Below are 7,614 nucleotides of genomic sequence, written 5' to 3' on the forward strand. Positions count from 1 at the left end.
CCTTAGAGCATCTGCTATCTCCAGGGCCACCTCCTTAAGTACCCTAGGATGTAGTTTATCAGGCCCCGGGGATTTGTCGGCCTTCAGTCCCCTCAACTTACCCAACACCATATCCCTAGAGATACTAATTTCTGTCAGCTCCTCCCTCTCATTAGTCCCTATGTTTGTCGATATTCCTGGGAGGTTATTTGTGTCCTCCTTTGTGAATACAGAACCAAAGTATGAGTTTAATTGGTCTGCCATTTCCTTATTCTCCATTATATATTCTCCCGAATCGGACTGCAAGGGACCGACTTGGGATTTTACCAGTCTTTTCCTCCTGATATACCGATAAAAGCTTTTGCAGTCTGTCTTTATGTTTGCTGCAAGTTTACTTTCGTATTCTATTTTCCCCTTCCTGATTAATCCCTTTGTCCTCTTTTGCTGTATCCTGTACTGCCCCCAATCTTCCGGTCTGGTGCTTTTTTTTGCCAGTTGATATGCCCTTTTTTTTGATTTTATGCTGTCCCTAATTTCCCTCGTTATCCACGGTTGAGTCACCTTTTTAGGTTTATTTTTATGCCAAACCGGTATAAACATGTTCTGGAATTCTTCCATTCTATCTTTGAATGCTTGCCATTGTCTATCCACTGTCAATCCCCCCAGAAACACCACCCAATCAATCTTACCCAATTCCCGTCTCATACCCTCGTAATTCCCTTTATTTAAGTTCTGGACCTTAGTCTCTGATTCAATTTCCTCACTCTCCATCTCGACTGAGAGCTCGATCATATTATGATCGCTCTGACCCAAGGGGCCTCGTACAAGAAGATTGCTGATAAGTCCCTTCTCATTGCACAATACCCAGTCTAAAATGGCCTGATCTCGAGTCGGCTCCTCGACATATTGGTCCAGATAACCGTCCCGAAAACATTCCAGGAATTCCTCCTCCTCAGAATTTTTACTAATTTGGGTAGTCCAATCAATATGTAAATTAAAGTCACCCATGATGACAGCTGTGCTCTTATCGCACGCTTCTCTAATTTCCCTTTTTATGCCTTCCCTCACCTCCATATTACTATTTGGAGGCCTATATATCACACCCACTAACGTTTTCCTCCCCTTGCTATTTCTCATTTCTACCCATACAGATTCCGTTTCATCCGAGTTAATATCCTTCCTTTCCATTGCATTAATCCCCTCCTTTACCAGCAATGCTACCCCACCTCCCCTACCTTTTTGCCGATCCTTCCTAAATATTGTATATCCCTGGATGTTAAGTTCCCAGCCTTGCCCACCCTGCAGCCACGTTTCTGTAATCCCAATCAAATCATACTTGTTTACCTCTATTTCCACAACTAATTCATCCACCTTGTTCCTAATGCTTCTAGCATTAAGATACAAAGCCTTCAGGCTTGCTTTTTTCACACTCTCATTATGAATTAGTTTGGCCCTTTGTGTTTCTCTCCTTTGCTTATTGCTTCTCACCTTTCTACCATCTATTTCTAACTTCATATGACTTCCCTCTTTTCCACTACCTAGGTTCCCATCCCCCTGCCAAATTAATTTAAATCCTCCCGAACCGCCCTAGAAAATATTACCCCGAGGACATCGGCTCCCTCACAGTTCAGGTGTAGACCGTCCCCTTGGTACAGGTCACTCCTCCCCAAGAACTGGTTCCAATGCCTCAAGAATTTAAATCCCTCTCCCTTGCACCACTGCTCAAGCCACGTATTTAGCTTATCTATCTTACTCTCTCTAAACTTATTAGCTCGTGGCACTGGTAGCAATCCAGAGATTACTACCTTTGAGGTCCTACTTTTCAATTTAGCTCCTGACTCCCTAAATTCAGCTTGTAGGACCTCCTCCCTCTTTTTACCTACATCGTTGGTACCTACATGTACCACGACAACTGGCTGATCCCCCTCCCCCTTCAGAATGCTCTGCACCCGCTCCGAGACATCCTTGACCCTTGCACCAGGGAGGCAACATACCATCTTGGAGTCTCGGTCTCGGCCACAGAAACTCCTATCTATCCCACTTACAATTGAATCCCCTATCACTATAGCCCTATCCCTCTTTTTCCCGCCCTTCTGTGCAGCAGAGCCAGTCATGGTGCCCTGAACCTGGCTGCTGGTGCCTTCCCCTGATAAGTCATCTCCCCCAACAGTACCCAAAACGGTAAACCTGTTTTGGAGGGAGATGACCGCAGGTGACTCCTGCACTACCTTCCTGCCTTTACCCTGCCTTTTGGTCACCCATTTACTGTCTGAGCTAGCCTTTACCTGCGGTGTGACCAACTCACTGAATGTGCTATCCACAACATCCTCAGCATCGCGTATGCTCCAGAGTGAGTCCATTCGCAGCTCCAGCGCCGCCATGCGGTCTGCTAGGAGCTGCAGCTGGACACACTTCCTGCACACATAGTTGTCAGGGACAGTGTCCCTGATTTCCCACATGGCACAGGAGAAGCATGACACGGGTCCGAGCTGCCCTTCCATGACTTAACCCTTACAATACCCTTTTATTTACTACGATTTAGCTTAATTATTGAATTCTACTTAGAATAAGTTTGTGAAAGTACTCACCAACCAGTCACCTACCTGTTTTCTGGTGTTGTATTTTCACTGCCGCCTCCTGTCCTGGAACCTTTTCCACCTAGGTTAGGCTCCTGAAATAAAATAAATTGAACCTACCTTTTCAACTTCCCCTAACCCCTAAAAGGTTAGAGGAGGTGGAAGGGTGGGAGACACTACACTGTAGTGTTTCGGGTTTAGCAACAGCTCCACCTATATAAGAGTTACTGGCCTCCTGCTCTCCCGACTGCACCAGCTGTGAAAGAAAAAGCCCGCGAAAGGTGAGCTTTTAAACTCACCAGTTACTGGCCTCCTGCTCTCCCGACTGCCCCAGCAGTTACTGGCCTCCTGCTCTCCCGACTGCCCCAGCTGTGGTCTCGGGCCTCGCCTCTCTCCGGTTTTTATACCGGGCTCCGACTCACTGCTCCCGCTGGTCCCGACTCCGCCTCCACCCGCTGCCGATGCCGCACTGGGGCCTACCTGAGCCTCTGGGGCCTCTTGTAGTCGCTCTGCCGCTCAGCTCCGCCTCCACCCGCTGCCGATGCCGCACTGGGGCCTACCTGAGCCTCTGGGGCCTCTTGTAGTCGCTCTGCCGCTCAGCTCCGCCTCCACCCGCTGCCGATGCCGCACTGGGGCCTACCTGAGCCTCTGGGGCCTCTTGTAGTCGCTCTGCCGCTCAGCTCCGCCTCCACCCGCTGCCGATGCCGCACTGGGGCCTACCTGAGCCTCTGGGGCCTCTTGTAGTCGCTCTGCCGCTCAGCTCCGCCTCCACCCGCTGCCGATGCCGCACTGGGGCCTACCTGAGCCTCTGGGGCCTCTTGTAGTCGCTCTGCCGCTCAGCTCCGCCTCCACCCGCTGCCGATGCCGCACTGGGGCCTACCTGAGCCTCTGGGGCCTCTTGTAGTCGCTCTGCCGCTCAGCTCCGCCTCCACCCACTGCCGATGCCGCACTGGGGCCTACCTGAGCCTCTGGGGCCTCTTGTAGTCGCTCTGCCGCTCAGCTCCGCCTCCACCCGCTGCCGATGCCGCACTGGGGCCTACCTGAGCCTCTGGGGCCTCTTGTAGTCGCTCTGCCGCTCAGCTCCGCCTCCACCCGCTGCAGATGCCGCACTGGGGCCTACCTGAGCCTCTGGGGCCTCTTGTAGTCGCTCTGCCGCTCAGCTCCGCCTCCACCCGCTGCCGATGCCGCACTGGGGCCTACCTGAGCCTCTGGGGCCTCTTGTAGTCGCTCTGCCGCTCAGCTCCGCCTCCACCCGCTGCCGATGCCGCACTGGGGCCTACCTGAGCCTCTGGGGCCTCTTGTAGTCGCTCTGCCGCTCAGCTCCGCCTCCACCCGCTGCCGATGCCGCACTGGGGCCTACCTGAGCCTCTGGGGCCTCTTGTAGTCGCTCTGCCGCTCAGCTCCGCCTCCACCCGCTGCCGATGCCGCACTGGGGCCTACCTGAGCCTCTGGGGCCTCTTGTAGTCGCTCTGCCGCTCAGCTCCGCCTCCACCCGCTGCCGATGCCGCACTGGGGCCTACCTGAGCCTCTGGGGCCTCTTGTAGTCGCTCTGCCGCTCAGCTCCGCCTCCACCCGCTGCCGATGCCGCACTGGGGCCTACCTGAGCCTCTGGGGCCTCTTGTCGTCGCTCTGCCGCTCAGCTCCGCCTCCACCCGCTGCCGATGCCGTAAGTCCTATTGAATAGTGGTGTGATATTATCATATATATCCGGGCAGGGTCTTCATAACTAATAATAAGAAATTTAATTAATTATATAGAATGGAGCAGGTGATGTGTTACTGTTGCGAGATGTGGGAGCCGGTGAACCCCATTGAGGCTAATGGTGATTACATCTGCGACAAGTGTTTGCTGCTAGAGGAACTCAAGTTCCATGTTATGGAGCTTGAGACCGAGCTTCGGACACTGCGACACATCAGGGAGGGGGAGAAGTTCCTGGACTCTATGTTTCAGGAGATGGTCACACCTATGAAGTTAATTACTGCAGATGTAGTCCGTGGTCAGGGACAGGACGGTGTAACTACGAGTGAGGAAGGTACAGGGATCCAGGATGTAGTGTTGAAGGAGACGCAGCCCTTGTTCTTGTCCAGCAGGATCGAGGTTCTTACTCCCTGTGAGGGCGGGAGCGGGGACTGCAGGGAGGATGAGCAACCTGGCCACAGCACCGTGGTACAGGGGGTCATTCAAGTGGAGGGAGTAAAAAGAAATGTTGTAGTGGTAGGGGATAGTATCATTAGGGGGATAGATAGGGTTCTCTGCAGTCAAGAGCGGGAGTCCCGAAGGCTGTGTTGCCTGCCTGGTGCCAGGGTTAAGGACATCTCTTCTGGGCTGGAAAGAAACTTGCAGTGGGAGGGGGAGGATCCAGTTGTCGTGGTCCATGTTGGTACAAACGACGTAGATAGGACAAGGAAGACGGTTCTGTTAAAGGAGTATGAGCAGCTAGGGGTCAAATTAAAAAACAGAACCTCAAGGGTAATAATCTCTGGGTTATTACCTGAGCCACGAGCGAATTTGGCTAGGATAAATAAAATTAAAGAGTTAAATGCGTGGCTCAAAGACTGGTGTGGGAGAAATGGGTTTTGCTTCTTGGGACACTGGCACCAGTACTGGGACAGGAGGGAGCTGTTCTGTTGGGACGGACTCCACTTGGCCAGTGCTGGGACTAGAGTCCTGGCGAATCATATAACTAGGGCTGTAGAGAGGGCTTTAAACTAATTAGTGGGGGGGAGGTTTCTAGAGAGCAAATAATAGAAATGACAACAGAGAAGGTCATAGACTTAGGTAGCAGTGGGGGAATTAAAAAACAGAATGTGTCAGGAAGGGACAGAAGGTATGGAGTAAAAAGTAAAGTACTAAAAAGGGAAAAAACAGGAACTAAGTGTTACAAAACATTTGAAAGTTCTTTATCTGAATGCACGTAGCATTCGTAACAAAATGAATGAGTTAACGGCACAAATAATGACATATGGGTATGATCTTGTGGCCATTACAGAAACATGGCTGCAGGGTGACCATGACTGGGAATTAAACATACCAGGTTATTTAACAATCAGGAAGGACAGGCAGGAAGGGAGAGGAGGTGGGGTGGCTATGTTAATAAAGGAAGGAATCACTATAATACAGAGAAATGATATTGGGTCAAAGGAGCAGGATAGTGAAACAGTTTGGGTGGAGGTAAGGAATAATAAGGGGAAAAAAACACTAGTGGGTGTAGTCTATAGGCCTCCGAACAGTTGCAACTCTGTTGGACGGAGTATTAATCAGGAAATAGTTGAGGCTTGTAATAAGGGAACAGCTATAATTATGGGGGATTTTAATTATCATATTAACTGGACAAATCAAATTGGGCAGAGCAGCCTTGAGGAAGAGTTCATTGAGTGTATTAGGGATGGGTTTCTTGAGCAGTATGTAACTGAACCGACCAGGGGGCAAGCAACCTTAGATTTGGTCCTGTGTAATGAGACAGGATTAATTAAAAATGTCCTAGTAAAGGATCCCCTTGGAATGAGTGACCATAACATGGTTGAGTTCCATATTCAATTAGAGGGTGAGAAGGTTGGATCTCAAACAAGCGTGCTGAGCTTGAATAAAGGAGACTATGAAGGTATGAGAGCGGAATTAATTAGAGTGGACTGGGAAAATAGATTAAAGGGTAAGACGGTACATGACCAGTGGTGTACGTTTAAGGAGTTATTTTACAACTTCCAAAAAAAATATATTCCACTGAGGAAAAAAGGGTGTAAAAGAAAAGATAGCCATCCGTGGCTAAGTAAAGTAATTAAGGATAGTATCCGACTAAAAACAAGGGCATATAAGGTAGCCAAATCTAGTGGGAGGATGGAAGATTGGGAAGTCTTTAAAAGACAGCAAAAAATAACAAAAAGATTGATTAAGAAAGGGAAGATAGATTATGAAAGTAAATTAGCAAAAAATATAAAAACAGACAGTAAAACTTTCTATAGTTATATAAAAAGAAAAAGGGTGGCTAAAGTAAATGTTGGTCCCTTAGAGGATGAGACCGGGAAATTAATGGTGGGAAACATGGAGATGGCAAAAACACTGAACAATTATTTTGTATCAGTCTTTACAGTAGAGGACACTAAGAATATCCCAACACTGGACAAACAGGGGGCTCTAGGGGGGGAGGAACTAAATACGATTAAAATCACTAAGGAAGTGGTACTTGGTAAAATAATGGGACTCAAGGCGGATAAATCCCCTGGACCTGATGGCTTGCATCCCAGGGTCTTGAGGGAAGTAGCGGTAGGGATTGTGGATGCATTGGTAATAATTTTCCAAAACTCACTGGACTCAGCAAAGGTCCCGGCAGATTGGAAAACTGCTAATGTAACACCCTTATTTAAAAAGGGTAGTAGGCAGAAGGCTGGAAACTATAGACCTGTTAGCCTAACATCTGTGGTTGGTAAAATGTTAGAGTCCATTATTAAGGAGACAGTAACGGGACATTTGGATAAACATAATTTAATAGGGCAAACTCAGCATGGTTTCATGAAGGGGAAGTCATGTTTAACAAATTTGCTTGAGTTTTTTGAGGAAGTAACATACAGGGTGGATAAAGGGGAACCAGTGGACGTAGTGTATTTAGACTTCCAAAAGGCATTTGACAAGGTGCCACACAAAAGATTATTGCTCAAGATAAAAAATCACGGGATTGGGGGTAATATTCTGGCGTGGGTGGAGGATTGGCTCTCTAACAGAAAGCAGAGAGTTGGGATAAATGGTTCGTTCTCAGATTGGCAACCAGTAACTAGTGGTGTTCCGCAGGGGTCAGTGCTGGGTCCCCAACTCTTTACAATCTATATTAACGATTTGGAGGAGGGGACCGAGTGTAACATATCAAAGTTTGCAGATGATACAAAGATGGGAGGGAAAGTAGTGAGTGAGGAGGACATAAAAAACCTGCAAAGGGACATAGACAGGCTAAGTAAGTGGGCAGAGATTTGGCAGATGGAATACAATACTGGAAAGTGTGAGGTTATGCACTTTGGCAGGAAAAATCATAGAGCAAGTTATTATCTTAATGGCAAGAAACTGGAAAGTA

The sequence above is a fragment of the Somniosus microcephalus genome, chromosome 22 (assembly GCF_052327205.1).
Source record: "Somniosus microcephalus isolate GS21.2 chromosome 22, FLI_Smic_1.0, whole genome shotgun sequence".
Classification (NCBI taxonomy): domain Eukaryota; kingdom Metazoa; phylum Chordata; class Chondrichthyes; order Squaliformes; family Somniosidae; genus Somniosus; species Somniosus microcephalus.